Source organism: Lotus japonicus, chromosome 1 (assembly GCF_012489685.1).
Source record: "Lotus japonicus ecotype B-129 chromosome 1, LjGifu_v1.2".
NCBI lineage: Eukaryota > Viridiplantae > Streptophyta > Magnoliopsida > Fabales > Fabaceae > Lotus > Lotus japonicus.
The window spans coordinates 120,899,545-120,909,156 of NC_080041.1; the positions used below are offsets into that span (position 1 = coordinate 120,899,545).

Genomic DNA, 9,612 nt, shown 5'->3' on the forward strand with positions numbered 1-9,612 from the left:
GGATTAGACCATCGTCTTCCTCAGCTTCAGTTCCACTGATTGAGTAGACCCTTCCACCAGCAGTAGGCCTCCTAGCCCCAACAACATTTGTAGCATCCTCAACCTTAGGAATCCTGCAATCCCTAGCGAGATGGCCTGGCTTGTTGCAGTTCCAACACATCAGAGGACCCTCGGGACAGTGGCTGGCGTAATGTCCCTTTTGGTTACACTTGAAGCAAGTCACACCGTCCAAACTCACTCCTAGAGGTCTCGGTGCAATAGCATTCCCACCCGTGGGATAAAAAGAACCAGAAGCTGTCCCCCTACCCTGGGGACGAACATACGGCTTCTTCTGGAAATACCTACCCTTGTCACCTCTTCCTTGGTTAGTCCTAGCCGGACCTCCACTTCCTTGGTTAAGCTTGTTCTGACCTTGGAATTTGCCCCTTGCATTATCAATGGCCTCAATTCCCTTGGTCTTTTCCACCAGCACTTGGTAGCGATTCAATCCTAGGGGTTGCACCGCCCTCTGTAGCTCATAACTCAGCCCATCAATGAAGTGCTCGCACATATAGCCTTCATCTATCTGTCCTCGAAAGTAGCGGAAATGTTTCGCCAACGACTCCAACTTAGAAGCATACTCAGCTACGGTCATGCCTCCTTGACGGAGTCTCAGAAATTGTGCTTCCTTGGCGGCTCTAGCACTCTTAGGAAAGTACTTGTCCAGGAAAGCTCCCCGGAAGCACTCCCAAGTGATAGCTTGATGGTCGGCTTCCATCATAGCTCTAGCCCCGCGCCACCAATACTCAGCTTCACCAGTCAGCAGGTAAGTCGCATAATCCACTTTCATCTCTGCAGTGGTACGCAGAAAGGTGAAGATCTTCTCCAACTCCTGGAGCCATAAGTCAGCTTCCTCCGGATCGAAGCCCCAGAGAACTTCGGCGGATCCTGACGCTTGAAATCGTTCAGACCTCTGGTCTGAGCAGCAGCTTGTTCACGCTCCTCACGCTGAACACGGCGAGCATTTTCTTCAGCATGGTTTTGTGCAGCCACCAAAGCAGCAGTAGCAGCACGTTGAGCTTCAGCTTCCTCCCTTGCAGCGGAGTTGGTAACTTGTTGTGCCATAAGGGCAGTCAGGTTAGCAATAGCTTGCTCCATCGGATTCATGTTGTCTGAACCTTGAGTCTCGTCCAGCTGTGGAAACCTCCTGTTCCTGTTTTCATGAACAGTCAAAGACCACAACAGAAACTCAGGTCAGAACAACACAAAGTTCTATAATAACTAACTATGTATATACTTATATCAAATGTATAATTAACGATAACTAGCATAAGGTTATTCACCATAAACAACCTTCAAGAATAATTTATATGAATAGTAATCAAGCACACTCTTCCTCCGATTGACACCCCATCAATCGGTCTCAGAGTTCAAACATCTTAAGAAGACACTCTACCCAAAAGCTCTGGTTTTCTCAACCAAAGCTCTGATACCACAATTGTAACACCCCGGTTTCTCAACTGAGGAGTCACATTAGTTACCTAACAAAATCTAAGGACTATTTCGTAATCCTAAGAAAACACAATATATTTTTTTCCCTTTTTCGAAACAACTGAACATAATTGAATATATAACATAGACTTTATTCAACAACCCGTTCCCGACATAATAATAATAGTGTCTTACATCATCATGAACAAGTTTCCAAAATAAGTACGCACACTTTAACAGTGGCGAAATAAGGTTTAAACAACAGAGTTTTCATAAGGAAAAAGAAACTCAAACATAGTCCACCAAAAAGGGAGAAGCAACTGCTTCATCCACCTCTACTCGACCGCCCACGATCACGGTCTCCGACTCGAACAGCTAAGCTTCAGCGGAAGGCTCACCATCGCCTAATAGCGTTAAGCGCCCAAACAACAAATAGCAAATAGAAAAGGGTTAACTCCATACAATTATCATGTATGAAAGAGAAAATCATGCTATTCAAATTTAACTACCTATCATGGTAAATAAACCAGCAACATAACTAAACTCATATATCAACAACCTAATCATATAACATCAATTCGGATATCGACAACCTAACATATAACATCAATTCAAATATCAAAAACTTCAACAGTATAATATCAATTCAGATATCAATAAACCAATAACTAAAATCCAACAACATAGGGTCAGGTGTTTAGTTCCCTATAATGCAACTATATGCTTCTACCAAAATGGATCGATCAGCAACGTCTCTCAAGACGGGACAATCACGCGGGACCACACCCACCTCATTGCCACTTTACGCCACTCCGGAGGGACAATCGCGTGGGACCACACCCACCTCATCGCCACTTTAGAACATCTCGAAAGATGGGACAATCCCGCGGGACCACACCCACCTCATTGCCACTTTATAACGCCTCGAAAGACGGGACAATCACGTGGGACCACACCCACCTCATCGCCACTTAAGAACCAAAGCCTATATGCCAAGTCAGTCAACAACAATCCCCAAACCAATGATTAATTCGGAGTAACCACATGTTATTCCTATTATCAACGAACATAACTCAATTCAATTGCATACCAACTCAGTTCAATGACAGAAACCAGTAAACGGCCGAAGCCTCTCAGAAAACGGAGACACACGTCTCAATAAGTTTACTCGGCCGAAGCCTTCAGAAAACATTTGGCACAAGCCTCAGAAACAGTCAATATAAGCAAGCATACAACATTGCAAGCATAATAATCATAATCCAATGCCAATCAATATAACATCTTCATCTCAAACGCAGGCAGTGCGATAAAAGCAGGCAAGACTCAAAGACACTCTAAAACCGAGTTACCCTTACCTTCGTGAGTAGAAGTTGGGCATGGAAGTTGTGAACCTAGAACAAGGAAACACAATCATCAACACAAGCCCTACTAGAAGTAACACTATCTAATAACGCTAATCGAAACCGGAAAGAAAGCTTTTAAAGCTTCAGAGTTCCTCTTAAGGCACGAATTGACAACGGAACTTCGTTCGCTAAAACGAGCATAACTCGAGCTACAGAACTCGGAATGACATGAAACCAGCGCCAAAATTTCGACAATCAAAAGAGCTACGCAATGGCTCAGGTCATAGAGACTCAAAAATTATTTTTGGACACGGTACCCTAAGCAATAGGTTTCGGCCACTATGTAAAATAGGGTTTCCGAACTTTTTCTTCGGTCTAAATCGATTCCTAGGTATTCCTAGGCGATATCTAGGCCAGGGAAACTCTCAGAAAATTATCGGGTCGAAAACTGTCGCAGGGGTATTTTGGTCAATATTTTTAGCTCAGAAATTCAAACTGAAATTTCGAAAAAACAAATTAGATGGGGTCGACACCAACGACGATTATGACGACTAATCCTAACTAACGCTAAGCTCAGTCGAGAGTTTTAAGCCCAAAGGACGGAACTTTAGCCAAAAATGGGTATTTCCTACAGAAATGAATTCCGGCGGCATTTCGGCGACATTCGGCAAAATGTAATCCGCTAAACATGCTCAGGGGAACGCAGGGAATAAGTTTAGACACTAAAATCAAGTTATTTGGACAGTTTTACAAAAAGCTCAAAACTTTGAGCACAGAAAGACATAGAGAAAAGCGACAAAATTTAAGATCAGAAGAAAGAAATAACATCAGTACCTTGAAGCCTACGCGTAGCAACGAACAGAGCGACGATCAGGCAAGAACCGGAAAAAATCAAATCTCTTCCTTTCCTCCAAGAAGTTCACGGCCGTGTGTGTGTGTTGTGTGATTTTTTTTTTGATTTTTTTCATTTTTTGAAGTCCTATTTATAGGAAATTGAAAACGTGAGAAAATGATTATTTCGCGATTCCGATTTTTCCTACTGATTCCAACGTATTTTAGACACGATATTCTTCCGCTGAATCTTCTAATTCTTCAAAGAAATATCAATATGATTTTTGGTTTTCGAGGCTTGTTTTTTAATGTTTACCGGCTTAAAATGCACTTATGCACTTTTTGATTTTGACCTCGGATGTAGAAACTTCCTTCTGAAGAAAGATTTGGAACGTCGATTAGAGTGGGCGTTACGCCGTGTGGAATCTTCGTTTGAAGCTCCGAATAGGAAATGAGTGTTCGTAAATTCCAGGGTTTCGTATCGAAACGCTTATTATGGAAGGATTAAGAGAAGTTTCTAACATTTCTCTGAAGATTTTTGGAATTAGTTTCCCATCGTGTCTTTAAGTGCAAATTAGTCGTTTACTAACGGTTTTGCCCTAAGGCAGAAATGAATGAAACTCGTGCCGTAGCCTATAACGACTATGTTACTATTCTTAGTCATTTCCTGAACTTTCCTCTTCTTAATATTAATCCAAACATTAAACACGAGTCAAGTTCCTCTCACGCTTACACAGAATCCTATGCGTGAGCTGGAAATCATTTATCTATTTAATTCTAAAATTTTGGGTCTTACAATACTACCCCCAAAAAGAAAGTTTCGTCCTCGAAATTTAAGGCTCAGTGAAGAGTTCCGGATACTGTTCCTTCATCTTCTCTTCTAGTTCCCAAGTAGCATCGCCCGTGACTTGGTTCCAAATCACTTTTACCAGAGGAACCTGCTTGTTCCTCAACTGCTTGATCCTACGTTCCTCAATCCTCATTGGTGCCACTTCAAAAGACAAGTTGTCTCTAAGTTGGATGTCATCTTCCTTGATGATGTGAGAGGGATCAGGAATATATTTCCTTAATTGTGACACGTGTAGCACATCATGAATCTTGGACAGAAATGGTGGCAACGCAATCCGATACGCTACTTTACCGACTCGCTCGATAATCTGATACGGTCCAATGAACTTCGGTGTCAGCTTCCTCGACTTTATCGCCCTTCCCACTCCGGTAGTTGGTGTCACGCGAAGAAACACATGGTCTCCCGCCTCGAACTCCAGTTCTCTCCTTCTCCGCATAACTCTTTTGTCGACTCTGTGACGTCCTCATCTTCTCTTGTATTTGTTTTACTTTCTCAGTAGTCTGTTGTACTAATTCAGGTCCAACGAGAAGATGTTCGCCATCTTGAAACCAACATAAAGGAGTTCTACATCTCCTCCCATACAAAGCCTCATAAGGTGCCATTCCAATACTAGCATGAAAATTGTTGTTATAAGTAAATTCGATCAACGGCAACAGCTCATCCCAGCTTTCTTGACTATCCAGTACACAGGCTCGCAGCAAGTCTTCCAATGACTGTATCGTCCTCTCTGTCTGCCCATCCGTCTGAGGGTGATAGGCAGAGCTCAACCTCAACTTCGTGCCAAGCGCCTCGTGCAAGGCCTTCCAGAAATGCGAAGTAAACTTCGGATCTCTGTCAGAAACAATACTCGAGGGTACTCCATGAAGTCGTACAATCTCAGCGACATACACTTTTGCAAGTGCCTCCACATTGAACGTGGTCTTCACCGGTATGAAATGTGCTGACTTCGTCAGACGGTCCACAATGACCCAAATGGAATCAAATCTCTTCCTCGTAGCTGGCAAAGCTACCACGAAATCCATAGAGATACTGTCCCACTTCCACTCCGGCACATCAAGTGACTGTAACATACCCGCAGGCTTTTGATGTTCTATCTTCGCCTTCTGACATGTCAGACATGCCGCCACATATCTGCTACATCTTCTTCATTCTTGGCCACCAGAAATTCAACTTTAGATCTTGGTACATCTTTGTCGATCCCGGATGAATACTCAATCTACTCTTGTGACCTTCGTCAAGGATCATCCTCTCAACTCCATGTCCAATGGCACGCAGACCCGTCCTTTGCAACGCATAATGTTGTCGGTTCCTACCTCGAAATCCGGCGCTTTTCCCAAAATGATCAAGTTCCATTTCTCGATCAGCTCCTCATCTAACAGTTGCTTCACCTTGATCTCGTTCAGAAAATCACTAGTGATTGTCACCATCCCAAAGCTCAATTTTCCAGGTGTCACTTGCATACCCAAACTGAGGTCGCGAAAAGTCTCGATAAGTTCCAATTCCTTAATCATCAGCGATGAAACATGAATTGTCTGGCGACTCAGTGCGTCTGCTACAACATTTGCTTTTCCTGGGTGGTACAACAAAGTGAAATCATAGTCCTTGATAAATTCCATCCAACGCCTTTGTCTCATATTCAGATCCTTCTGATCGAACAGGTACTTCAGGCTCTTGTGATCACTAAAAACAGTGAAAGTGCTCCCAAAGATAGTGCCTCCAAATCTTGAGTGCAAATACCACAGCCGCTAACTCCAAATCATGCGTAGGATAGTTCCGCTCATGTATCTTCAACTGCCTTGAAGAATAAGCCACAGCCTTTCGGTGTTGCATCAACACACAACCCAAACCTTGGTACGAAGCATCGCAGTAAACCTCGTAGGGTTCCTCCTCTTGTGGTAAAGTCAGAACTGGCGCGGTCGTCAAGCGCTCCTTCATATCCTGGAAACTCTGTTCACAATCCTCTGTCCAAGCGAAAGGTTGGTTCTTCCGAGTAAGCTTTGTTAATGGTCCTGCAATCTTAGCGAAACCTTCGATGAATCGTCGGTAATATCCAGCTAAACCGATGAAACTCCTAATATCCGTCACAGTCTTAGACGGTCCCATGCAAGTACCGCTTCTACTTTACTAGGATCCACAACAATGCCCTCCTTTGAGATGACATGTCCTAGAAACTTTACTTCTTCCAACCAAAATTCACACTTTGCCGCGTTAGCATACAGTACCTTCTCCCGAAGAACTTGCAATACTTGACGCAGATGTTCCTCGTGTTCTTCAAGATTTCTCGAGTAGATCAAGATGTCGTCGATGAACACCACAACGAAGCGATCCAAGAATGGATGAAAGATCCTATTCATGTAATCCATGAATACAGCTGGTGCATTCGTAACTCCAAACGGCATCACTAAGTACTCGTAGTGCCCATAGCGTGTCCTAAGCGCCGTCTTTTGGATATCCTCGTCTTTGACTCTAATCTGGTGATATCCCGATCTCAGGTCAATCTTCGAGAAAATAGCAGCACCCTTCAATTGATCCATCAAGTCGTCAATCCTCGGGCAACGGATAACAGTTCTTTATCGTGACTTTGTTCAACTGTCGATAGTCCACGCAAAGTCGTGATCTTCCGTCTTTCTTCTTCACAAGTAGCACTGGCGCTCCCCATGGAGAAACGCTAGGTCGGATAAACCCCTTCTTGGTTAAATCCTCAAGTTGACTCTTCAGCTCCGTCAGTTCTGCCGGTGCCATACGATAAGGTGCGATCGATATAGGTCCAGTGCCTGGGACTATATCAATGGTGAAACTCCATATCTCTAACTGGAGGTATTCCGGGTACGTCTTCGGGGAACACATCCTCGAACTCTTGCACAACAGCTATTCCTTGTATTCCATTCTCCTTAGCTTCCATTACGGTTGTAGACATGAGAGAACTCAAAGCTCCTTTCCTCAAAGAGAGCTTCGAAAAGTACGAGTTCAGAAACTCGGCGAGTCCAGCATCGGGAAAGATAACTACCTTATTGGCGCAATCAAGAAGAACATGATGGTGGGACAACCAATCCATGCCTATGATCACATCCAATCCCTTGAGAGGTAAACAGATTAAGTTTGCTATAAACTTCTTATCAGGTACATCCAAGGACATTCCAAACATGCAGTGTTAGTTACTAAGCTCTTAGATGCAGGGGTAGACACTGTTAAGTCAAAACGGTAACTTCGACACTTCTAGCTTTAACCTTGTCGCACAAGCTATATCTATAAATGAATGCGTAGCACCAGAATCAAATAGCGCGATAAGGGAATTACCCGCAATCTCGCAGGTACTGCGGATTAGACCATCGTCTTCCTCAGCTTCAGTTCCACTGATTGAGTAGACCCTTCCACCAGCAGTAGGCCTCCTAGCCCCAACAACATTTGTAGCATCCTCAACCTTAGGAATCCTGCAATCCCTAGCGAGATGGCCTGGCTTGTTGCAGTTCCAACACATCAGAGGACCCTCGGGACAGTGGCTGGCGTAATGTCCCTTTTGGTTACACTTGAAGCAAGTCACACCGTCCAAACTCACTCCTAGAGGTCTCGGTGCAATAGCATTCCCACCCGTGGGATAAAAAGAACCAGAAGCTGTCCCCCTACCCTGGGGACGAATACGGCTTCTTCTGGAAATACCTACCCTTGTCACCTCTTCCTTGGTTAGTCCTAGCCGGACCTCCACTTCCTTGGTTAAGCTTGTTCTGACCTTGGAATTTGCCCCTTGCATTATCAATGGCCTCAATTCCCTTGGTCTTTTCCACCAGCACTTGGTAGCGATTCAATCCTAGGGGTTGCACCGCCCTCTGTAGCTCATAACTCAGCCCATCAATGAATGCTCGCACATATAGCCTTCATCTATCTGTCCTCGAAAGTAGCGGAAATGTTTCGCCAACGACTCCAACTTAGAAGCATACTCAGCTACGGTCATGCCTCCTTGACGGAGTCTCAGAAATTGTGCTTCCTTGGCGGCTCTAGCACTCTTAGGAAAGTACTTGTCCAGGAAAGCTCCCCGGAAGCACTCCCAAGTGATAGCTTGATGGTCGGCTTCCATCATAGCTCTAGCCCCGCGCCACCAATACTCAGCTTCACCAGTCAGCAGGTAAGTCGCATAATCCACTTTCATCTCTGCAGTGGTACGCAGAAAGGTGAAGATCTTCTCCAACTCCTGGAGCCATAAGTCAGCTTCCTCCGGATCGAAGCCCCAGAGAACTTCGGCGGATCCTGACGCTTGAAATCGTTCAGACCTCTGGTCTGAGCAGCAGCTTGTTCACGCTCCTCACGCTGAACACGGCGAGCATTTTCTTCAGCATGGTTTTGTGCAGCCACCAAAGCAGCAGTAGCAGCACGTTGAGCTTCAGCTTCCTCCTTGCAGCGGAGTTGGTAACTTGTTGTGCCATAAGGGCAGTCAGGTTAGCAATAGCTTGCTCCATCGGATTCATGTTGTCTGAACCTTGAGTCTCGTCCAGCTGTGGAAACCTCCTGTTCCTGTTTTCATGAACAGTCAAAGACCACAACAGAAACTCAGGTCAGAACAACACAAAGTTCTATAATAACTAACTATGTGTATACTTATATCAAATGTATAATTAACGATAACTAGCATAAGGTTATTCACCATAAACAACCTTCAAGAATAATTTATATGAATAGTAATCAAGCACACTCTTCCTCCGATTGACACCCCATCAATCGGTCTCAGAGTTCAAACATCTTAAGAAGACACTCTACCCAAAAGCTCTGGTTTTCTCAACCAAAGCTCTGATACCACAATTGTAACACCCCGGTTTTCTCAACTGAGGAGTCACATTAGTTACCTAACAAAATCTAAGGACTATTTCGTAATCCTAAGAAAAACAATATATTTTTTCCCTTTTCGAAAACAACTGAACATAATTGAATATATAACATAGACTTTATTCAACAACCCGTTCCCGACATAATAATAATAGTGTCTTACATCATCATGAACAAGTTTCCAAAATAAGTACGCACTTTAACAGTGGCGAAATAAGGTTTAAACAACAGAGTTTTCATAAGGAAAAAGAACTCAAACATAGTCCACCAAAAAGGGAGAAGCAACTGCTTCATCCACCTCTA

At 44.0% G+C, this 9,612-nt stretch overlaps 1 long non-coding RNA gene across 1 annotated transcript; it reads right to left on the bottom strand.

Annotated features, from left to right (window-relative positions):
- Positions 1-1,601: 1,601 nt before the first annotated feature.
- LOC130732561 (uncharacterized) lies at positions 1,602-3,174 on the bottom strand. The gene is made up of 2 exons (XR_009017067.1): positions 2,826-3,174; positions 1,602-1,874 (listed from the first exon to the last, which is right to left on the bottom strand). It is a non-coding gene; the product is annotated as an uncharacterized LOC130732561 (long non-coding RNA).
- Positions 3,175-9,612: the final 6,438 nt, after the last annotated feature.